This window comes from Adiantum capillus-veneris, chromosome 17 (assembly GCF_014529385.1).
Source record: "Adiantum capillus-veneris isolate H3 chromosome 17, ASM1452938v2, whole genome shotgun sequence".
Lineage (NCBI taxonomy): Eukaryota > Viridiplantae > Streptophyta > Polypodiopsida > Polypodiales > Pteridaceae > Adiantum > Adiantum capillus-veneris.
The window spans coordinates 158,163,354-158,188,603 of record NC_140947.1 but is presented as its reverse complement, the minus strand read 5'-3'; the positions used below and the strand labels follow the sequence as shown (position 1 = coordinate 158,188,603).

General features: G+C 44.3%; 1 pseudogene; it reads left to right on the top strand.

Moving 5' to 3' along the window:
• LOC147438401 (uncharacterized) overlaps window positions 1–25,014 on the top strand; it is a 31,638-nt pseudogene extending 6,624 nt beyond the window's left edge.
• Window positions 25,015–25,250: the final 236 nt, after the last annotated feature.

The window sequence follows — 25,250 nt, the reverse complement described above, 5'->3', positions numbered from 1 at the left end:
TTTTGGGAACAAACACGCTTCTTGGATCTTCTTACGACCTCGAAAGTCGACTTTCGGTCCAAATAACCGCCGAAACCTGTCAATTTCCTCTTCTTCTGAGAATGCTAATTTGAGCTTTTCATCAACCGGTTTTTCTTTTCAAGAGCTTTGTGAAACTCTTTCTGCGATTACAATTTATTTATTGTTTTTTTGCACTTGGATTATCTTTTTGCTTCCTTACCATCTTGAGAGGAGAATCGATGGCCTCTTGCCATTTCGAGTGAATGGCCGGTTCGGTGGTGTGCTTCCAGGTATTTGATCAATGGTATGATCCTCAGGACGAGCGGGTGGTAACTCGCTTGGTAGACCCTCTGAAAAGCAATCCGCATGAGTGTGGAGAAAATCTTGGCGTTCTTTATCGAGTTCAGAGATATTTGTCCTATCCTCATCATTCAACTCTTTCAAAAAGATCGGTAAACAAACAGACTGGATTTCATTAATTTTTTAACGGTCGAAGCCGATACAATAGGGATAGACTCGCCCTTAAGTTTTACATCAAGTACAATAGTTTTGTCCTTCTCTGTTGTCACGTGACACATCCCAACTCTCTGTGTCTGTGGACAAGCTACACCACAACAGGGTTGAGTCAGTTCAGTCAAGTCTAGATTAGCAGTGATCTGGCACTTTTGTGAGTCTATTCGTAGACTGTGCACGCCCAGTCACTTAGCAATAGATGCATATCCTCCGGTTGCACACAGCATGATCATCGGAATTCCCATCAGAATCCATTAGCATCAATTAGGGGAATTTTCTAGTGCATCACGCCTATTTTCCTATTTATTGGGATTTTCACTTATTATTTTTAAGTGACTTTCCTACAAAAGTAGGTAGGGCAATATATTTTGCTAAGTTAATATATAAGAAAACCAAAGTTCACGCTTTTTGGCAGAAGAGGCAACAGGAGCTTCCCGCTCAACAAGCAACTTCTCAGCAGAACCCCCTCCCAGCAGTAGATCCTTGCCATCTCCATCCCTCCCTTGGCGATTCCTACCACAGCAGCTTCCCCCGCTTTCCTGCCCTTGCATGATCGCCCAAGCACCCCTCAGCCCAGCGTTTTTAGTGCAAAAACGCCAGCCCTTCAGCCAGCGTTTTCATCCAAAAACGCCAGCACACTTCAACATTTCTCAGCATTTTTCAGCCCATCAAAAACGCCAGCAGATCCACAGTTTTCAGCCATTGGAAAACACAGGTTTTCAGCAGCAGAACATTAGCAGATTTCCCCCATTCAGCTGCAGATGATCCCCCAAGTTTAGCCCAAGAAAACGCAGCCAAAACAGTCATTTTCAGCAACGGAAACAGTCCCCGAATTCAGCGATTAGAAGCCTGCAGATTTCAGCCATCGAGTCGTCGTCATCACCTTCGTCGTCGTCATCGGCATAGTCCCATTGCATCAGTCCATTGCATCCGCATTGTACACCTTTGTGCAATCAAGTTAGACCACTCTCGCCGACGAGAGTGAGGCCTTCGGAGGAGGGTTTTACAACCTCTCGGTGTCGTATCTCCTCTCTCCTTCTCTCAGTCTCATTCACTTGCACGCACAATATCCACTCACTTTGTTCGTGACCACAGCACTCTACAAGACGGAAGGCTCTCTCTTTCCCTAAGAACTAAAAGGAACCTTGAGAAAATACAACATTCATTCCGTTGCACCTAACATTGGTATCAGAGCTTTGGAAGTGTTCTGCATTACTCAAGGAAAGAACCACAAGAATTTTTATGCTTGTTGCGATCGCACGAACCCAAGTTTACTTAGGCGTGGCGATTCCTAATCGTGTTTTGTTGAAGAGTGACCGGAATCCCAAGAAAGAAGGGCTTGTCCAGTCTCCCCTTGTGTCTCTTTTCACTCATTGAGAGCGGACCGTGCACTTAGCGGCCAGCCAATCGACGTGAGGTGGGAAAAAGCAACCTTGGTGTGAGCGCAAGGCCGCCAAGGGGTGCGCCCGCAAAAAAGGGTAGAACTCGGGTGAAGAGAAGATCCTTCTCCAACGCGATTTGCAAGCGAAAGAAACCCTCAAGAACCTCAAGACCTCAAGACCCAAGTTCCTCGTGAACTTAATAACCAAAGATCCTAGTGCATGGTCGTCACTCGAAGCGGCATGGATACTTTGCATTCAGGTGATGAGCATGAGAGAGGCGACGAAGGATTCTCCCCACCAAGAGATTTTTCCAACCCTCCCCTTTCGCCATCTACGCCACGAGTTGTCCTCGCTCCTATGGAGATGATGGTCAAGTCGATGTTGGACATGATGGCACAACAACAAGAAACGAATCGAGTTGCCTTGGCACAACTCGCAAGCAAAGCAGATGAACAAGCAGCAAAGGACCGTGCACAAGAAGCCAAGGACCGCGAGCACGATGAAAGAAACGACAAGCTTGCTGCACAACAAGAAGAGAATCGACTTGCTCAGGAACGTGAGCGCATTGCTCTTGCCGCAAGACAAGAAGAACAGTGACTTGCTCTCGAACGCGAGCGCGTTGAACGAAAAGAACGCAAAGCAGAAAGGGACGCCGAGCGAGAAGCTCAAAGGGAGATTCGTCATCAAGAATTTATTTTTCAAGTCCTAGCCTCGAACACCGAATCACCCAAAGATCGTGGGAGCTCGTCAAGTGGCACAAGCCACGATACAGATTCACACAATCCAGTCACAGAGAAGTTGACTTTCAGTAAGTATGACGGTAAGATGGATGCTATTGTTATTCATTCTTGGTTACATCAATTTAATGCTTATTTTGCGACAACTAAGAAAACAGGCAACAACAAAGTTTTGACGGCAGCTATGTACCTTGCCGGTGATGTCATAAATTGGTACCGGGCATGGCAAGAGGCACAGCTAGCCGCGCACCTAGAGGCAACCGACGATTTCACGCCCTTCTTTTAGTTGGGCTGATTTCCAAGACAAGCTCAAGGCGTGGTTTATGCCACCTCAGTACCTTGCACGATTGAAGGACGATTGGCGAGCTCTCAAGCAAAACGGTATGCCGGTTATGTCTTTCTAATCGGGTTTTGCAGCTCGGCACTCAATTACGCAAATCAGATGCGAAGCGCAAGGAGGCATTTCTTTACGGATTGGACGAGTATATCAAGTATGATGTCGAGGTACTCGATCCAATCGATCTCAATAAAGCGGTAGCCATTGCTCTCGTCCACGAGATGAAGCACAACAAAGGAAAGCCTAAGGAGAACAAGACTTTCACAAGTATCTCACAGACTTCTCAGAACCCGCAGAGCGGTAATAATGGTAAGAATGGTAAGAATGATAACTCTTCTAACCAATCTTCCAACAGTATCTCATCAAAGAATTCTTCCAATGAATCTAAGGATAAGGCTAACACAATTGCTAAACCTAAGCTTACTCCAGATGAAAAAGTAGCACAAGGAATTGTAGGAGGATACATCACTTCGAAAGAACAAAGCACGTATTCTAAAGAAGGTCATTGTTTCCATTGTCACCTTAAGGGTCACATAAAACAAACATGTCCTAAGCTTGAATAGAATGAATCTAAAGAACCCACAGCACGCACTACATCTATCAATGCAATGAATGATAACACGATTGTGCCCACAGTTTCTCAAGACCCTCCCATTGATGATTCTCTCATTAAATGTCATGGTCGTACGTCGAGGCACCGTTTTGTCATATTGTTTGACCCAGGTAGTATGCATGATGTGATCAGCCCCTCTTGTTGAGAGAGCCCGCCTCGAAGTTAGTCCGAGATCTCCTATCGAGGTCTCTGGCTTTCGTCCTGTTATGGATGCTCTCATCATGAAGGAGTGCCTTGATGTGTTGTTTGCAATTCAACAGACTGCCTTCACCGGAAGATTTGTTGTTTCTCCTCTCTCAGGATGTGATATGATTTTAGGCATGAAATGGTTTCGTGAAATCAACCCTCTCGTTTATTGGGAGGCTAGCACTTTAACTATCAATGCCAAAAGTGATTCTCCTACTCTCTTTCATGGAGAGGACATTGTTCCTTCTCCATCTCTCATTGCTAATATGCAGGACAAGGTTGAACGGATTCGAGATAAGGAGACTCTCTCAGTCTCTTTTTCTCCACAGCATGACACACAGGAATTGCATGATTATGAGAAGCATGATGATTTGATGAATAATGATTTGCATGATGATTTGGATGAAAAAGACAAGCATGATGAATTGCATGAAGATGATGTGATTGTTCACAAGAATGATGTGTCAGTTGATGCTTTTTCTAGCGAAGCTAACCTCGTTGTAGATTCGATCAATCACCAAGAATCGATCTTGGCTTTCGAGTCAAGATCCACAAATCCCCCACAAGAAGATTCGATAGATCCCGAAGAAGCGATCTTGGCTCTCGAGCCTTGGTCCAAGGAGCCCTCACAGGAAGTATTATGTGTTCGCATGATTGATACACACGCATTGTTCGAGTGTTTCATTCGTGAAGGTTTCCTGTATTTTAGTCAGCATCGTTATGTGATCCCTTTTCCTAGGCATGACATTGTATGTTGAGCACGTTTCTCTCATGGATGAGCACGAATGTATGCGGATTGTGCATGAAAAGTTGAAAAGTTTGTTTTGCAGGAAGTCACATTCCATGTCTCTTCCTTGGCATGACACAGTTTCTGAACGAGCACATGATTGTATGAGTATCAAGCATGGGCATTTCCATTGTGATTTGCCACAATTGATTGATTTCGATCAAACAGAACAGATTCGATCGCATTGTTTGCATGTGTTTGATGAACGGGTTGTCACTCTGTCTCTATGTTCATCTACATTGCATACACAGTCTTTAGAGAAGACAAGATTTTTTTCCTTCACTTTACATGGAATAGGTATGTTCATGGTTTTGTGTTGGAGATGGGTTCAGGAATTTTCAGCCATGGAGATTCTTGAAGAAGAAAGAAGCAGGTCTCTAGACAAAGTTGAAGCATCGAAGGAGCCACAGCAGACTTTGTTTCGCTTTCGGCGCGGCCCAAAGAAGCAAGCGTTGCAGACCTTTATGAAGTTCAAGTACCGCACGACCCACACAACAGAGTGGGCCGGCGAAGAGTCCCTTCCAGGATTCCGGGTGCTGTTGGCGATCTCCCTCGACGCCATACAGTTTGGTACCAGTACCTCATTTTGAAAAGGAGGGGATGTCACGTGACACATCCCAACTCTATGTGTCCGTGGACAAGCTACACCACAGCAGGGTTCAGTCAGTTCAATCAAGTCTAGATTAGCAGTGATCTGGCACTTTTGTGAGTCTATTCGTAGATCGTGCATGCCCAGTCACTGTCACAAAACGGGAGCGTACACGAGCACATAGAAAATCTGAAAATTATAGTTCTTTGCAAACATGAGAGAAGAGAGAAGATCGACAGCCAGAAGATGGGTTGGTCCCCCCCCTTGTAAAGAGTATTCTTTTATTCAGGGAGAATTCTTATACAAGCACGAGAACCTGAGAAAACCCCTCCATTCTGTAATCTTAGACCCGAAGGTCGTGCTTTCCCGTAAAGGGCTTGGGCACAAGGCCGTTCCTTCCCGTAAGGGACTTAGGCGTGAAGCCGTACTTTCTCGTAAGGGACTTAGACGTGAAGCCGTACTTCTCGTAAAGGGCCTTCCCGTAAGACGGGAGATTCTTGCAAAACAAACCACACAAAGCAACAATTCTCAAAGCGTATCAACACCTTATACCTGTCGCTTCTTGCTCGGAGAATCGACCTCTGTACTCAGTCGTCACGCGAATACTTGCAGTTTCCGTCGCTAGACTCTGCTCCAAAACCCTAACGTTGGTGCTTTTCTGTTGCTTCCGGCTCTCCAAACTAAAACGCTGGCTACCCTTTTATAGGGTCCGACACCCGGCAGGAATAGGGGTCCAAAAGCAGAACTTGGCGCTCCTAGAGAGAGGAGAGAGAAAATCGCGTTTTTTAGAAAGAGGAGAGAGAGAGATCGCAATTCAGCCCCCTGCATAGCTATTAGCGCTGGCTTTTTTTATAAGAGCCTTGCTTGCTTTATTTTATTAATAAAGGGACCGGTCACTTAAAAGTGACCGGTCACTTTATAAAATAAAGTGAACCTGTTCAAACTTTAAAAACTCACTCAGTTAGTGAAAACAATGCTACACGGACACATTCCAAGCGTCCCCGGGTGCAGGACACGACACAGATGCAATGCAGACACAGACTCCTCGCGGGAAAACATCTGTCCTTCCGCGACCGTTCCTGCTTTTCGTAAAAAGCGTCATTGAACCCATCTTTATTCTTGTGCTTGCGTTCTTACGCGTACTTTCTTACTCAGTTCGGATTTCCTCCTTAGCATACGGAAGGCCCCCTTTCTGATGCACCCATCACCCATCATGTGACGCATCAGGGGCACCCATAACCTGGCCCTTTTTACCGAACTTACGAAAACTCCTTCGCGATGTTTACCGTCACCCATCAAATGACACATCAGAGTTGTCCGTTCCTGATGGCATTTCCTGTAGCTACAATCTTTTAACAGTTCTTAGTGTACACATTAAAATATCCTAATTTCATAAAAAGAAATTAATCATTAAAAGTAAGAAATAGTCCAATTAGCAACATCCCTTTGGCTTCTAAACAGTTGACCTCAATTGTAGTGCTTGGACATATACCTCCAATATCTCGGTATAAGCTGCTCATTTCTCTTGAGTCATCCACTGAGCATCTAAGTTTGAATAATTCTTGAACTTAACCAAATACTTTCGTGTTATCTTTCCGGACTTAAGGGGCCGCTCCTGATGACTTACAATCTGCTCCGGTTAGAGTATTTCTTCTGTTTCCTCAACCTCAGGAGGTTCCTCAGCACTTGGCTAACTCGGAGGCGGTCCCACATACGGCCGGAATAAACTGACATGGAAAGCATTGTGGATCCTCCAATTAGGCGGTAGCTCTAATCGGAATGTAACATCATTCACTTGCTCAGTGATCTTAAACGGCCCATAATAACGGGTAGAAAGTTTTACCACCTTCCCCTTATGAGACGCTTGTTTCTTAAGTCTTGCTTTCTCAAACTTGAGTAAGACTAACTACCCGACCGTTAAGCCGAGATTCCTCTTGTGCTTGTCTGCATCTTTCTTATGCTTTTCTTGAGAGCGTAGAATAGCTCTCCTCACTTGCCCGTAGGCTGTGTCCAAATCCCGACAAATTCGTCAGTTGCGAAAATCTTATCCTTAGTTAAAAGGATAGGTGGAAGCAAAGGCTTACCATAAAGTATCTCAAAAGGTGTTTTCCCCGTCGATGAGTGTATGGTATTGTTATACGCATACTCGACAAGAGGCAAATATTTCTCCCAGTCAGATTGCCAGTCTGACACATAAGCTTTTAACATATCCAATACTGTGGAATTGGCTATCTCACTTTGCCCGTCCGTTTGAGGATGGTAGCCAGATGAAAAATTCAGCTTTGTACCAAGATTATCCATCAAGGCACGCCAAAAATTTCCTGTCATGCGAGGATCTCGATCACTCACAATAGACTTAGGCATTCCATGATGCTTAAAGATCTGTGCCAGGAAGACCCTAGCCATATGATCTGCTTTGATCGTTTTCTTGACAGGTATGAAGTGTGCTTGCTTGCTAAACCTGTCCACAATGGTCCAGATCGCGTCATTTCCAGTCTGAGTTCTAGGGAGGTCCATGATGAAGTCCATGGCAATACTTTCCCAAGGTTCATTAGGCACAGGTAAAGGTTGTAGCAACCCAGGCGTCTTATGTCGATCATACTTCACTTTTTGGCAAACCAAGCATTCCCTGACATACTTATCAATGTCTGCTTTAAGGCTAGGCCAAAAGAAATATCTTTCCATTGCTAAGCTTGTAGGGAGAATGCCCCGATGACCCGCATAAGGCAAAGCGTGTGCTTCATCCATGATCTTCTTTCTTAATGGTTCCGCCACACATATGGCCTGATGGTGGTAGAGATAACCGTCCCGGATGGAATAGGGAAATTCATTCTCTCCACGATGTAGCTTTCCCCAAATGGTGGAGAAGTCTGTATCATTCGGATACAAATCCGGTAGTGCTTCTAATTCTTGGTGATACACCGAAGTGATAGCGTTCACCCTTGGCCGCCTAGACGATGCGTCTGCGACTACATTCTTACTCCCAGCCGTGTGAAGGATCTGGAAGTGAAACATAGACAAAAAGTTTGCCCATCTCATCTGCTTTTCAGATAGTTTCCTTTGCGTAAGAAAATACCGCAAACTCTGGTGATCAGTCTTGATCACAAAATCTACTCCTAGAAGATAGTGCTTCCAGTTGGATAAGGCGTGAATCATAGCCGAGAGTTCCTTTTCGTAGATTGATGCATGCAACTCTGCATCCTTAAGCCGTCTGCTTTCATATGCCACTGCATGGCCTTCTTGGTTTAACACTGCTCCGATGCAATCGCCTGAAGCATCGCAGTGAACCTCAAATGGTTTCCTTAAGTCAGGCACTATCAAAATAGGTCCATGGCTTAGTAAGTACTTGAGCCGATCAAAGGCTCCTTGTTGTCTCGATCCCCATTTGAAAGGAATCTTCTTCTTTGTCAAATCATGAAGTGGTCCTGCTACATGAGCAGATCCTCGGACAAACCTTCGATAATATGAACATAATCCCAAAAAGCTAGGTACATCATGTACCGTAGTAGGAATAGGCCAATCTTCAACCACTCGGATCTTGGCAGGATCCATACTCACTTGATTGTGAGAGACTATATGGCCGAGATAGTGTATCTCAGAGAGAAAGAACTCGCTCTTCTTTGCATTCACATGCAACTCATGCTTTCGCAATTCTTGAAACACTAAGTCCAAGTGCTTCCGATGTTCCTCTTCTGACTTAGAGAAGAGGAGTATGTCGTCAAAGAATACTCCCGTAAAAGCTCGATACGGGCTGAAAATGCGGTCCATCATGCGATTGAACGTCGCAGGAGCATCGGTCAAGCAGAAAGGCATTACCAAAAATTCATATAGTCCAAAGGTTGTGCGGAAGGCCGTCTTATGGACATCCTCAGGGGCGATCCGTATCTGATGATACCCACTCTTTAAGTCTATGCGACTAAAGACACTTGCACCTTGCAACTTATCAAGTATATCATCAATCCGAGGGATCGGAAAGCGATTCTTGATTGTGATGTTGTTTAAAGACATATAGTCTATCCACATCCGAAACGTGCCATCTTTCTTTTGCACCAGTAGAACTGGAGAGCAGTAGGGTGAAGCACTGGGCCGTACTAACCCTTTCTCTAGAAGCTCGTTGACTTGCTTCAAAATTTCCTCTTGTTGAGCAAGACTTACCCGATAAGGGGGTTGATTGGGAGGCGAGCTACTCGGTATGAAATCTATGCGGTGATCTTCCGGGCGTACCGGAGGGAGTTCATCAGGAAGTGTTTCTGTGAAACAATCCTTGTACTTTTCAATAAATTGAAGACGCTTAATTTCCAAACTAGAGAAAGAGTCCCTACTAGTTTTATCCTTTGCAAAAATCAAGTAAGCAGAAACACACTTCTTCATTTCTTTCTTAATGGAGATGTGGCTTACAATTGGGAACTGCCAATCTCCTGCATCAGCTTGAATCTTTATTTTCTTACCCCCATGATCAAAAGTGAGGGTCTTTTTCACATAGTCGGGAATAGGTGTCATGTGGAAGTGCCATGGCATGCCCAAGATGATATCACATCCCTCGATGGGTGCCATCAAAAATGATTCGCGGTCCTTGTACTCGCCAATCCGAAGATTGAGCTGTCCTTGCACGGGAGTTGCATTGGTTGTCAACCCCTCGAATGCCAATTCGGATGTAACCGGTGTGCCAAGCTGAGCCGGTGTGAGGCACAATCGTTCCACAGTATCGAGGGAGATGAAGTTATCCGTGGATCCTGGATCATAAAGAATCAATACTCGCTGGTTGTTCAAAGACCCCCAGCCCTTCAGAAGTTGACGCTTCCCTTTCTCAGATTCTGTGTTTCCTTGAACATCTAGGATTGAGTTCGAACTTGGTGGTGCGGGTTCCTTCCTTGCTTTCTCTTGCCTCGTAGAGGCTTGCTCTTGCCATTGCTGCTTTAGAGGGCAATCCGGTTTCATATGTCCTTTCTCGCCACAGTAGAAGCATCTTCCTTCCTCGTTGAAAGTTTGAAGTTGAGTAGGAGAAAGATACTTAGTTCGCTTGCCAGTGCCCTCTGGCTTCTTAGAATGATCATCGTCTCTAGATGGAGGACGTTTTCTTCCTTGGTCCCCATGGTCATCGTAGACCCCTCTTTGCCTTGCACGGTAAGTGCTATGCTCCATCTTTCTGGGCGTCCCAGTTGAGTGCAAATCCTCAGCGATGATTGTTGACTCCATCATCCTTTGAAGAGTATCATGCGGATACACCTTCATACTCTTTCGAAGCTGCGGTTGGAGACTCGCTTCGAATTTTCTTTTCTTTTCCTTGTCGGCAGTCTTCATGAAAGGAGTGACCTTCAGAAGAACCGACCAATACTTGTCCACATAAGTCGTTACTCTTTCATGTTCCTTATGGGCAAGCCAATCCCATTCCTTCCGTATGTCCTGCTCGAAGTCAGGTGGAAGAAATTGTTCATAAAATTCAGATTTGAAGCTCTCCGAAGTTCTGGCCTGAGAACCTTCCAGAATCTTGGCTAACCACCCATTACTTGCCGTTTCCTTGAGGTGCATCCCCACATGGCGTAATTTGGATTTCTCTATGAAGTGCCCATTGGTAAAGGCGACTTCAAACTGTCTGATGAAGGACAGTGCTTTGGAGATGTCTCTCCGTCCGTTGGAGGTTTCGAACTTGATGTCCTTGTCGCCTGATTTGAAGACTCTCGTGCGATGTTGAGACTTGCGACCTTGCTTCTTGAATCGAGGCTTATCTTTAGGTTGATGTAGGGTAGTGGCAGTAGCGGCTTCCTCCTTCTGACGAGATGATCGAGAAGTAGAAGTATAATCAGGAGAGTAAGATGGAGATGAGATAGAGATGTCCTTGCTCTCGTCTAGCAAAGAGAGCGCTTTTTCCTGGCCTTTCCTTGAAGTAGGCCATTCATTCCGATCCGAAGATCCTTTGTGCATCTCGGCACGTTCTTCTTCTCTTGCCTCCTGTGGTCTCACGCCAACAATGTTGTCTGGATGCTTGGCTGCATCAGTTCCATTCGTTTTCTTCATTCCGCCCAAAAGCTTTTGGACGTCTGGCAACAGTAAGATTTGTTGCAACTCCGCAAGCTGAGCTTGCACTTGTTGAAGCTCCTCTTCAACGCTTCTCCCTTGGCTCGACATGGTTCTTCCCGTTCTTCCCGGAATCGTCCTTCTTTGCAGAGAAAGAGAGGAGTCTGAGCTCTGATACCACTGTCACAAAACGGGAGCGTACTTTGCAAACATGAGAGAAGGGAGAAGATCGACACAGTATTGGGGACCAGAAGATGGGCTGGTCCCCCCCCGTAAAGAGTATTCTTTTATTCAGGGAGAATTCTTATACATGCACGAGAACCCGAGGAAACCCCTCCGTTCTGTAATCTTAGACCCGAAGGTCGTGCTTTCCCGTAAAGGGCTTAGACACAAGGCCGCTCCTTCCTGTAAGGGACTTAGGCGCGAAGCCGTGCTTTCCCGTAAGGGACTTAGGCGTGAAGGCGTACTTTCCCGTAAGGGACTTAGGCGTGAAGCCGTACTTCCCGTAAAGGGCCTTCCCGTAAGACGGGAGATTCTTGCAAAACAAACCACACAAAGCAACAATTCTCAAAGCGTATCAACACCTTATACCTATCGCTTCTTGCTCGGAGAATCGACCTCCGTACTCAGTCGTCACGCGAATACTTGCAGTTTTCGTCGCCAGACTCTGCTCCAAAACCCTAGCGTTGGTGCTTTTTTGTTGCTTCCGGCTCTCCAAACTGAAACGTTGGCTACCCTTTTATAGGGTCCGACACTCGACAGGAATAGGGGTCCAAAAGCAGAACTTGGCGCTCCTAGAGAGAGGAGAGAGAAAATCGCGTTTTTGGGAAAGAGGAGAGATAGAGATCGCAATTCAGCCCCCTGCATAGATATTAGCGCTGGCTTTTTTTATAAGAGCCCTGCTTGCTTTATTTTATTAATAAAGGGGCCGGTCACTTTATAAAATAAAGTGTGAACCTGTTCAAACTTTAAAAACTCACTCAGTTAGTGAAAACAATGCTACACGGACACATTCCAAGTGTCCCCGAGTGCAGGACACGACACAGATGCAATGCAGACACAGACTCCTCGCGGGAAAACATCTGTCCTCCCGCGACCGTTCTTGCCTTTCGTAAAAAGCGTCATTGAACCCATCTTTATTCTTGTGCTTGCGTTCTTACGCGTACTTTCTTACTCAGTTCGGATTTCCTCCTTAGCCTACGAAAGGCCCCCTTTCTGATGCACCCGTCACCCATCATGTGACGCATCAAGGGCACCCGTAACCCGACCCTTTCCACTGAACTTACGGAAACTCCTTCGTGATGTTTACCGTCACCCATCAAATGACACATCAGAGTTGTCCGTTCCTGATGGCATTTCTTGTAGCTACAATCTTTTAACAGTTCTTAGTGTACACATTAAAATATACTAATTTCATAAAAAGAAATTAATCATTAAAAGTAAGAAATAGTCCAATTAGCAACAGTCACTTAGCAATAGATGCATATCCTCCGGTTGCACACAACATGATCATCGGAATTCCCATCAGAATCCATTAGCATCAGTTAGGGGAATTTTCCAGTGCAGTTCGCCTATTTTCCTATTTATTGGGATTTTCACCTATTATTTTTGAGTGACTTTCCTACAAAAGTAGGTAGGGCAATTTTGCTAAGTTAATATATAAGAAAACCAAAGTTCACACTTTCTGGCAGAAGAGGCAGTAGGAGCTTCCCGCTCAACAAGCAACTTCTCAGCAGAACCCCCTCCCAGCAGTAGATCCTTGCCATCTTCATCCCTCCCTTGGCGATTCCTACCACAGCAGCTTCCCCCGCTTTCTTGCCCTTGCATGATCGCCCAAGCACCCCTCAGCCCAACGTTTTCAGTGAAAAAACGCCAGCCCTTCAGCCAGCGTTTTCATCCAAAAACGCCAGCACACTTCAACATTTCTCAGCATTTTTCAGCCCATCAAAAACGCCAGCAGATCCACAGTTTTCAGCCATTGGAAAACGCAGGTTTTCAGCAGCAGAACATTAGCAGATTTCCCCCATTCAATTGCAGATGATCCCCCAAGTTTAGCCCAAGAAAACGCAGCCAAAACAGTCATTTTCAGCAACCGAAACAGTCCCCGAATTCAACGATTAGAAGCCTACAGATTTCAGCCATCGAGTCGTCGTCATCACCTTCGTCGTCGTCATCGGCATAGTCCCATTGCATCAGTCCATTGCATCCGCATTGTACACCTTTGTGCAATCAAGTTAGACCACTCTCGCCGACGAGAGTGGGGCCTTCGGAGGAGGGTTTTACAACCTCTCGGTGTCGTATCTCTTCTCTCTCCTTCTCTCAGTCTCATTCATTGCACGCACAATATCCACTCACTTTGTTCGTGACCACAGCACTCTACAAGACGGATAGCTCTTTCTTTCCCTAAGAACTAAAAGGAACCTTGAGCAATAAAGATAACTAATCTTGAGAAAATACAACATTCATTCCGCTGCACCTAACATCCGTAGTCAAAGTCGCTTTTCTTGCCTGATAGTCGACCACGACGTTGTTCTTATGGTACCAGGGAATTCCCAAGAGGACATCACAACCTTCCAAGGGCATTCATTATGTAGAAGTCCTTCTGCCCCAAATACCCCTGACAATGCAACCGAAGTTTGCCAATGGCAGGTGTAATGGCTACGTCCCTGTCGGGTGGCGCTAGAACTGCCTCTGCTAGTGGTCCCATCTGAATACGTGTGATCTCGAGCCGCACCACCAATTCAGGTGAAATGAAGTTGGCCTTGGCTCCTCCATCAAAGAAGATCAGGGCTTCTTGGTCTTTCACTTTGTCCCAAGTTCGGCAAAGTTCTATACTCTCGTCAATCGTGCTTGGGTCAGTACCCATGCAATCTGGAACTAGTCCTGCTTTTATCTTGCCTTTTCGTCCACGTTCCTCAGTTGCTTTCGAACCCTCAGGCCTGTCTTGACTCTTCATCCTTGTCGTTCTGTTCTTTTGATGCCTTTTTATGGCACTTCGCGGAGATATGCCCACTTTCCCCGCATCCAAAGCACTTCTCCTCTTGATATAGAGAGCTCTCTTTTGAAGAGTGAGCTTGGGTCGTGCATCCTTTTCTTTCGTTTTTCGATTGCTCTTCCTCTTTCTACTTTCATTATTCGAAGTCCATTCGGTCCTTTGCGTCATGATTTCATCTGTGGGGTAGGTCAAACTGCATGAATGAATGGCAAAACCCCATTTTGCATGACTCGTCAGTTCCTGAATGGAATCTGACTTTTGCTCTAAGCAGTGATCTCGGATCTCTGTAGGAAGTCCCAAGGTAAATAGCTCAATTTGTTCTTTGAATGAGATCTTCTTAAATGAAGAGGCTGGTAGAAAAGAGCTCCAAAATCTCTCGCAATATGCGTCCAATGTATCCTTCTTGGTCATCCGAAGATGATTCCAAGCAGTTAGTATGTTGCGTTCGTACTCCTGAGTCAACCAAGAAGAAATAAAAAGCCTTTTAAATTTCAGTCATTTAACTCGCGCAATCTTGTTCAATAGAAGCGTGGACCACCAAGTTCGAGTATTTCCCTTGAAGTAAGAGGTAGTCCTTTGAATCTTGGAGTGCTCTGAGTAACGCCCTCCAAAGAAAGCTATGTCAAGCTGTTGTATGAAAGACAAAGCCTTCGAAGCATCTCTATAACCAGAAAACGTGTCAAATTTAATTGATTGTCCACCTTACTTAAACTCTCGGACTTTCTTGCTTTTATCCTCTAGAAAGTCATACTGATTAGCTTTATAAAAATTCTTATTCTTTGCATAAAAGCTGTTGTCGTCAGAGTCCGAACTATCCGAAGACGAGTCCTCTGTAGAACTGTCAACAACTGGGCGAGATTTAGACTTCTTTGCCTTTTTCTTGCCCTTTCTGAAGCTTTGCTTTTTGCTTCGCTTTTTTCCTTTTGTGTCTTCTTCGCTCGAGTCAGAGGAGCTAGCAGAACTGTCAGAAGAAGAAGAAGAACTAGGTACTCCTTCAAATCGCATATGCTTCTTTTGCTTTCTTGCCGAGGCAAATGTATACTGACGACCCAAATAACCCGTGAAGTCAATGACTTTCTTCTGCTTTTGTCGTGCTTTTCGGCTTTGTTCTGCACGTCAAAAAGCTGAGAAATCCGTGTATCAACCACCTCTTCTAATTCTTGCTCTATAAACATCCTTGGAGTAGGAGGTTTCTTGAGTGCCGGTTTGAGGGGTGGTTCTGTGGTTTGCCGCCACTATGAGTGCACCTCGTCGAAGGAGGTCTGAGTCATAAATTTTGCAAATTTTGGGTCCTTCACAAAATTTAGCATCGTCTTGGTTGCATCGTCGATGCTCCATCTCTTCAAGTTCCACCTGAGTAGGCCGAGACGGGCCGTACTCCTCGCGTGAATCTTCTTCGTGATCTCTTCCCGTATCTTCGGATGCAGAGGAAGTCGACTGTCCTTTGCTGGAATCCATAAGTGCCGCGTAAAAAGGATCGGATTTCTCGGTAGAAGAGAAATCGGCCGTGCTCTGATATCACTGCAACAGACTTGGACACTCCAAGTCAAGATTGGCCCCAAAGACTGGCGCCCCCTTCGGTATTTCTTTTTGTATTATTCTGTTGCACAAAGTACATGGGAGTGGGAGGTTCTCACTCAGACTCTACGTCCAGATGCTCTGAGAAGTGGAAGCCCTGCCCACACTTAAAAAGGTTTACAAGGGATGCCAAAAGCAAAGCCCCAAAACTATAAATCAAAATCCTTGCCATAAAATAAAGCAAAAGCTCTCTCTCTCTTTCTAATGCCCTGCGTAGAATAAAAGATGGCAGCTTTTTTTTACGTAAAAATTATCGTACAGCTACCATACGGAAATCTGTCACGTTAGCTCTGCAACGCAATTTCCCACTCAATTTACGAGATTGCCGTACGGGCCTGCCACGTTTGAAGACATCGGAAAATTCGGGACCAGCCAGCCAGGGAGAGGGTGTGTGTGCTTTGCTTTGCTACCGTCCATGTCCAGGGCTATGTCTGCCACAACACCTGGGGTGTATGTGGGTGTGGTTTCTTTTGCCCAAATGACTGTCACGTCACTGATTTGTGTCAATAAACCCTTTATTTGGTGAATTGCTTGGATTTTTCTGCCACCCCTTGAAGTGCGTGAAGAAACCCATCACTTCCAGATCTTGCAACCTACTTATACCTCAACCCAACCTGTGCAAAGGAGGGGTAATGATAGGGCTAGCACATCAACTGTACATATGAATTCAGTGTAATAGATGGAAATGACAAAAGTATGAAGGTCTCATTAAGTCATTTGTATCAATGTGTCACGACCTTTCTTTCTTCCGGATACATGCGATGATAGAAGAGTGCAAACAACACAAGATCATCAGTGGCGTGTATTTATGGTATGCAATCGAGGATGTTTGTGAGTTCAAGAGGGGGTATGTCACGAGGACGCGGCAATTGTTAACTATGTCACGAGGACGTGGAAACTGCTAACCTTAGTTGTTGGTTTCTTTCCAATGATTTTTGTTTTATTTTTAAGACCCTCTTTTTGAAGTTGCAAATGGTCGGACATTGTATGGCCAATGTGAACGATAGTTTCACCAGCAAACGAGAAGCTCGTCAGCACTAGAATTCGTATAGTAAGAGGATGTCTAGGCTCAGTTCAAGATCATGTAGGTCCCCCCATCGCATTTAGCAAGTTGGTGAATACTAGGAAGTGAACTCAATAAAGGCATAAAGCCAAGGTGGGGTCACCAAAGGAAAGTACCTGACAATTGGGCCACATTGCATGTTTGGATGCGGTCCCAATGGGGATAGATGGTCAGAAGACTAATCCTAAAAATTAGGAAACTCTATTTTGGGCCATGAAATCTGTTCGCGTCATTACCTCCGGAATGACAAGGGGAACATTTTACAACTCTACTGCCAAGTCAACTAACGCGCCGGTTGAGATATTTTTAGCGGGGAAGCCCAAACTCGGAAAGTGGGCGAGGTGTCACTATGTGAGTGAATCTGCCACTTTTGGAGGCTGGGGCAAGCTGTTTTCAGCAAGAGGGGGCGCCATTTTCAGCTTTTGTCATAGGTTAAGAGCTATGGAGTGCATGCTTTCCACTCTATGTACAGTGTGGTGCTAGGAGTGATGACCTGCACACTACACACTGCTCTCTCTCTCTCTCCCCTACGTGCAGTTATGTGATGTCTCGCAAGAGGGCTCTTCATTTGACTGATGTACAGCTGTGTGGTTTCATGCTTTTGTGCCGAGGCAAGAGCCTCTTTAAGCAAGAATAGGAGTAGCTAATTGTTACTCCAAAGCAGGCACCGGTGAGGGCCATAACCTCACCAAACAGGTGCCTTTTTAGTGTTGTGCACGCGTTGTTTTGGACTGTTTTGCAACCACAATGATGCCAGAATCATTGGGAACCGTGCCCCATTGTTAGACGACAGTTCGGGGGTTGTTTAGGGCTGAAAACACTTGAAAAACAAGTAATTACAACGTGCTATTGGAAACGAGTCGAAGCTTGGGAAATTGTCCATGGCAAGTTTTGGGGCCGTTATGTTGCCAAAATTTTGCATGCACAAGTGTCATCTAGTTGGATGCAAGTGTAGGTCTCAAGGACTCTAGTTTTGTAGCTTATTCCTCATTCTTGAAAAGTAATAAAGAAATACCGAAAGGGGCGCCAACCTTTGGGGCCTACAGGTGTCGTTGTCTGCTTGGGAGCGCTCTACCTAATAAGCCGTGCTATGTCTTGAAGTGTAATTCCCAATTACACGTTCCTTTTTAAGTCTCTGCTTTCTGTCGTTATAGTTCAAGTGTTAAAGATCAGGTGAAAGCCAAAGCCTACCGCCCCACGGGCCGGTTTCACCAATAGAGCACTAAGCAATTTAAAAAGGGATGTCCTAGAGCACAACAATGTTCCTTTGAATATCCTAGCATTTGGCATACATTCGGAAATTGTATTGCAAATACATTAGTGTTTGACAAAACAAGCCTTCCACATGGAAGTTTCTATATGGTGTACAAATGTCCACATCTTACAAATACACCGTACTCTACAGTCTTATTGACGTGCGTACGATACTACACACCGTATGATATTTAATGGTTCTTGAGAGTTTGTAAAAACACACCGTATATGAATGTAAACCATATATATAAATTGTAATACATTGTATTTTCTCATACAAAACCATACCATCTTTACTGTAGTATCATATGATAACAACCCTGGCCTTGCCTCACAATCTTCTTATGAATGGCTTTCCTCTTGTCAAGAGCTTTGATTGTGATAGAAACTTTTAATAGGCAGGCAAAGGCCCTAAATGCCCTCATGCTGCATACTTTCTAGGAAGTTGAGTGTCTGTTCGTGTCTGAAAATAAGCGTACTCCTAGAGAGAGCCGTTTGGTAAGAACTACCCACCATGACTCTAAACACTCCTCATACTTGGCATACACAATTTAGAAAGCACAACCCAGCACAATATTAGTTTGCAACGACTCCTATGATTATTGTGTAAGCTTAGAATTCTTGCTCAGCTTCACCTTTATTTATGTACCCTACAGCCAACGCACTATCCCATAAAGTTTTAGTATGTGATAGCAATGAAGTACCAAATACAATTCAATGTTCTAATATAGGATGTCCAAATACTTTGCTGCAAATTTTCTTTCGTTTGTTTGCATGGCTTCAATCGTTGTGCACTCATTAGGATGCACACATATTTCCTCCTTTTGGAAGTATGCCCTTGCAATGCACTTGTTCAATACATTCTAAAGCTTGTTGAGCTTGTCCTTTGAGCATATGATGTGATCACGCATTGCAAACAAGATGTTGCAAAAAAAAATCCTGTATATAGTTACGTCTTGAAAAGAGCAGTGCCATTATATGCTACCTACTCAACCAAAATCTCATTCGTGAATTCTTTTTTCCATTGTCTATGGCTACTATTGCAGGCACTCTTGCTTTCAAGGTAGTCGTATAGGTTATTCTATCTATGAAAACAATCTTTTCTTGCGTTCCTTTGAAAGTTCCAAGGTGGAACCATACGTAAAATACGGTACAAATTTGGTACATAAGGTACGCAATCCTGTATGGATTGAGGTATAAGGTACGTAAAAATACCCACCATTGGTAGAAGAAACTTAAAAAAAAAAATTAAAAATAGGAATTTCACAATAGAAACCTACAAATATTTAAACTATTCACTCTATATAGCTCATTGGAGAGACCTACTTGCCGTGAACATCAATCAAGTTACTTGTCACTTGCCACCTATACACTTGACAAATGCACAATACCTGTTACCATGAATGCATACATATGTGACTTGTACGATGATATGATCTCAAATTTCACTCCCACAAAGTGACAATTAATCACTGCTCATTGCAAGAACTTATAAGCAATGAACTCCACAGTTGATTGGCTTCGCGAGGCATGGTGGTATGGGGCCCTCTCTGCAGTGACTACTGTTATAAAGCAATCTTCAAACCATAGTTAAAGGGCAGAAAAGACCCTCATTTAAAACAAGTGAGCACACAGAGATAATCCGACCATGATTTTTTGTTTTGAAAAAAACCGTACGTACGGATCTTATCCGTACGGTATGGATCCGTAATGTACGGTTGTACTGTACCGAGAGAATCCATACGTATGTACGTACGGTACAACCTTGTTTGAAACCAGAGCCACTTTCCTTGTCCTTTTTGGGTATATACTCCAGACTACTTGGTGAGAATCAAAAAATCATCGCGGATTCCCTCTCTCTCATTCCTTAGCCCAATTAGATCATACACCTCAGAATACCATCAGCCACTGCATTGGCGTCATGTTGCATCAGTTCATAACATTCTAAACACAGCTGGTCACTCGACAAGCATTTCATGAGGCGACTATTTTCAAAGGAACTCTGTTCTCGTACATGCCTCCCAGACACCAGCCAGCACTCCCAAACCCTTGCCTCATGCTCATTAGCCGAATGGGTCACGGAACAGGCTTTAGGAATGCTCGCATGGGTTATTGTATTAGGAAATGCCCTTACGTTGCAACTGTTCAACCGGGCCAGCGAAAATGCGAAACGCGTTTCGGCCAGGGTGAAATGTGAAACGCTCGAAACGTTTCAGCATGCAGGTGAGACGCCTCTACTGAAACGCTTAAAAATTTTGGGGGTGCCTCTTATTATGTGTTTATATAATACTATATATATCCAAAATTAAATTTCGGTCATACGTTTCACTGAGGCTCCTCTCTTGGGTGAAACGTTTCGGCGTTTCATGTCTGAAACGTTCGTGGTTATTATTATCAACCCAGCACATTCCAGGAGCCTTCTCAGCGCACATTGTGCGTGAGGAAGAGGAACATACTTGGACACTTAAGCCCGAAAAATGTGCAATAAGGTCGCTTGCAGAGCTAGAGAGAGAGAGAGAGGCAGTGTATTCTTGCATGCTGCTCTAGCACATGCCATGCGCTACAATTGCTGGTATGAGTATTTGATCTTATCATGAATAGCCCTTAGAATCTTGGATGATCTTTTTGCAGTCAGCTGAGGGTTTTAAAAAGCAGTCATACAAGAAGATGGTTAAGAAGATGCAGCTCTGCAATCATAAACAAGTTTATAATACTTGTTTTCGTTTAGAGCTCTACCAATCTTGTGCCAATGACGCTAGTCAGCTACCAGAAAGTTAAATCTGATGAACTCAAGTCGCACAGACGGGAGGAGCCCCTCCTTATGAACCACATGGGGAGGCAAGTTCTGCGTACTCCATGGAGCTTCTTATCAAGCGACCAGGGTCATCTTAGGCAGACTATGACAGATTCCACAAAGATTATGAAAGAATGGTGGGCAGAAGGGCAAACCTTTATGTTGCTCGGAAGCAAGTTGTCCAGTTTTGTTGTACAGATACAGCAGCCACGCCATCATCGCCGTCCTCACCATGCCATAGAATTGGTGAGGTTGCTTGCCATCTGAAATAGCATGTAGTCATGAGAAGAGTGAGCGACACTCGATCAGGGTAACAAATATGCAATCGAATAAGCATTCACTCAGAGATGGGCATGCACAATAGCAAGTGTGTGTGTGTGTGTGTGTGTGTGTGTGTGAGAGAGAGAGAGAGAGAGAGAGAGAGAGATGCATTTTAATCAACGTGTGATGTGAGGAACAATACATAACCAAAAATACATTCAATTACACACAAAATCTACCACATTGTCTATTATATACACAAGCCCTTCACTCATTGAGGATGCACAAGGCTCAAGCCGTTGAACCTTGATGTCTCGAACATCCCACCTTGGATTTAATTGCAGGCCCAACTTTAAGTCTTTGAGTTTTGAAATTAGCAACCGTTTGTCAAGTTTGAGTGGTTGTGTAACACTCATATAGGCAGTGACTTCCACAACCACATCGTGACCAAAAACGATGACATTCTAAAGACCTTGCAGGTGAGCAATGACACAATTCTATTGTGGCAAAACGTCTCAATGTGCCAGCATAAGTCGCCAGCATGCTGTGTTTGTTGAAATTAAGAGTTTGATCTCTTCATCTTCTTGTGCATATCCTCTGATGAATAAATCAAAGAGAGCACTGTACAGTTTGAGAACGGATGTCCTCAAGCACCCATTGTGCCTTTGAAATATCATAGCATTTGCCATACATGTCTAAAACTTTGTCTTGAATTTGCTTTCCTTTGATTGAGGCTACCGTTGTTGCACATGAATAGGAATCAGAGTGACTCCATCTAGAAGGATGCCTTTGCATGGCATCCTTTCAATAAATCCTTGAGCTTGTTCCTTTTGAGCATATAATGTAATGAAAGCATTGCAAATGATTATGTTGAAAAAAAAAAAGCCTCTACAACACTTCCCCTTGTGAAATCTTAGGTTGTTTATTGGTTTCCCATTCTACGGCCAATTCCTTGCACTCTTTCTATATTGTCAAAGCGTTGACCTCAAAAGAGGAAATTCTTCCGGGAGTTGACCTTAAAATAGAAGAAATTCTCTAGGCCAACTAAGAGAAGTATTACATACATGTCCACTAGTGCATAAGCGGGCACCATACCTCGTCTTGAAGCCTCTTTAAGAATGTCCTTCTCCAGGACAATGGTCGTGATCCTTACATCAGCCTTCAGGATGTGCACATACCTAGTATCTAGAAGGATACCCTCATGCTACATCGATTCTTAAGATTCTAGGCCTTGTTTATCTTGTCCTCTTAGAGCATAGCACATTAAGAAATCATTTTAATCATTCATGCTGCAAAAAAGAAGTGCTTCAAGAACATTCCCCTTGAGGAAGCATCACACTTGGCCGGCATGTGCATAGTCAGAGTACCCATCAGTATATCATGCACCACCTACTCTGAGTCAAAGTCTCATTGTGGGCTTGCTTTCCATCATCCATGATTATAGTTGCAAGGCACAGCTTTTCAGATGGTCGTGACTCGCGAACATCTATAGGATACTCTGATGTTGCATTCCTATAAAACAAGAGTCTGTTTCCTTGTCTTTTTTTAGCGTGTACTCCACTATTTCATAAGAATCAGAAAAAATTGTGGATTCGCTCTCCCTCTCAATTAGATCACCCACCTTCAGAATACACATCAGTAGCTGCATCGCATGATGTCTAGGTTCAAAGCATTCTAAACCCTCCTGATCACTCCCATTCCACAAAGGAGACAGCATCTTCTCTACACACGTTCGGCATGCGGCAGAGCGCCACACATTTACGCCAGGGAAGTAGGGTCACTAGCAGCTCAGACAGCACACATGTGTGAGTGGGTGAGACACCGTGAGAGAGAGAGAGAGAGAGATACCTGCAGCCGTGCAGTGTATTCTCGCTTGCTGCTGTGATGCGTGCCGTATGCTGCTGCTGTCAGCTGACCATGTCTTGCAACAGTGTTTTACGATCCGTAAGCTGTGCTAGCAGTACACCGTGCAGCCTCAACACCTGTAATACGTTGTACCGTTGTACGAGTAGCACTCGCACGACATATTCGCTTCTGTCTCCCGACTTACGTGTCATCAAAGATCATGTTCGGCGCCTGAGCGCTACTAATAAGTAATAGCTATATTTAAGAGGGGGATTAATTGACACCTCCCTAGGGAGGTGGGATCAATAGCCCACAGAAGGTGCATCGTGAGGCGGGTGCAATCCGGGCCTTCCGATCGTCGTTTGAACTAAGTGTGAACTCGGGAGGTATGTGCACCACACCGAATTTGGTGTGAACTTGTTGTGAACTCAACGTGAACAAAGTGTGAGCTTGGTGTGAATTGGGGAGGGTCTGCACATAACACCAACTTTGGTGTGAATTCAATGTGCACTCGATGTGAACTAGGTGTGAACTTGTCCGTGACATCGCGATCTATAAACTTACCACACACATCTTTCAACGCGAGGAGTTGTAATGGGATCAAGGGCGGGGACGAGGAGATCGTAGTCGCAGGTATCAAATCAAAAACTAAACTTAGACAATTTGAGCAATGCATGTCAACTTACAATATAACGTTGTAAAAGCAGTCGTGGATACATGATGTGCGTGCGAGTGAGGTGGTTAGCCTATATGACCCTAAACTTGGACTACAAGGTCACTGGTTCAAATCTCGGTAACGCGCCTCATTTTTTTCGCTGTCAAGTTTAGTGCATCTCGTTTTTTTAGCTTGCAAGTTTCGTGCACCTCAAGATTTCGTCCCCCAACCTCGATCATCGATCCCAGTATTCCCCTCGCATTAAATATAGGTGTTACTTAGTGCCAAGGTGTTCCATGGGTCATGAGGTCAAGTTGGGTCTTCGTCAGTGCTCTAAGAGCTGAGTCGCACCTTGGTGACTGGGGTGAGTGGGGAGAAGGAAGCACAGGGGTTGCGTCTAGTGGGAGTGGGATGAGAAGAGAATTTGTGGAGATAAATCCGTTAGTTGCATGGCTTTCCATCAGTGGTTTTTTTGCTACGAATGAGGAGAGATGGGCTCACGCTGAAATATAGCTTAATCCCTCGAAAAAGTGAGCTATTAACAAAACAATAGCGGGGTTTCTACTTTCACGTAGGAGATTTCTCTTTTTTTGTTTTTGGAGAACTCCCTCTTCCCACTACCCTTACTCGCATAGAGTGCGACTCAGCTCTAAATGGGCAAGGCACACACTCCTTTCCTTGCCATTCCTCGGGCTTGCGAAATTGATTTTATGGAGCTCCCTTTTCACCCCTTTTGAGAAGGTGAAAACCATACTCGAGAATGGAAATTTTATATAACATTGAACTTTCAACTAAGATTCTTGAAATTTATGCCGACCTCAAATCCTCCTTGGAAACTTTGACGTGGCCATATTTTGATTTTAGGAGGTTTTGGATAAATTGAACCTACCTTTTCTCGAGCCTTGCTCTAAACCCAACCACAAATTTCCACATGGAAATTCTAGAAATTGACAAAAAATACTATTAAAAGCATGGCTCATCGCAACTTACAAAGAGATAAAAATAAAGGTGAAAATTTAAACTACGTGTGTGCGTTAAAAGCAGTTGGACATGCACTATCTTGTTGACCTCTTTGTAGCACGAGCTACAAGACAAACACTAGGCGACATAGCTTTGGCCATAGACTTGCTGCTAGGTATGCATGAAAAGAACCCTTGGGAGTCTCCTTTTGATAGAGCATCCTCTGAGCATTCAACGAGGCATTGATGCTCCTCAATTGATGCAAGTGAAAATATGATGTTCAATAGAAGACCTTGACCAGCTTCTTGAATCTTATCACAAATGTCACCTCTTCGAATGTAGCAAATCAAAGTATAGAATCATATCAAATCAATCAAGCAGCTTTTGCCAAGTTTTCTGATTTTTTTCGTCAAGATAACTAAGCAAGAGGGTCTACAAACATACTTCTAGCACCTTTGTATTTAATGAAGTCTTGGCTTGAGCGGTAGTTTTTGTGGAGGAAGGCTCAAGAAGAAGTCTATTCATGACTCCACTAAGTTTAGGACAACATTGACCATTTGAAGGCAGGTTTATGACATCTATGGAGGTTGGGATCTTTGCCTAAACCAGAGTGTAAATGTTGGGCACTATTACAGTGAGTATGGCTCTACATTGTTTTTTCATGACTACAAATCTTCAGATTTTGA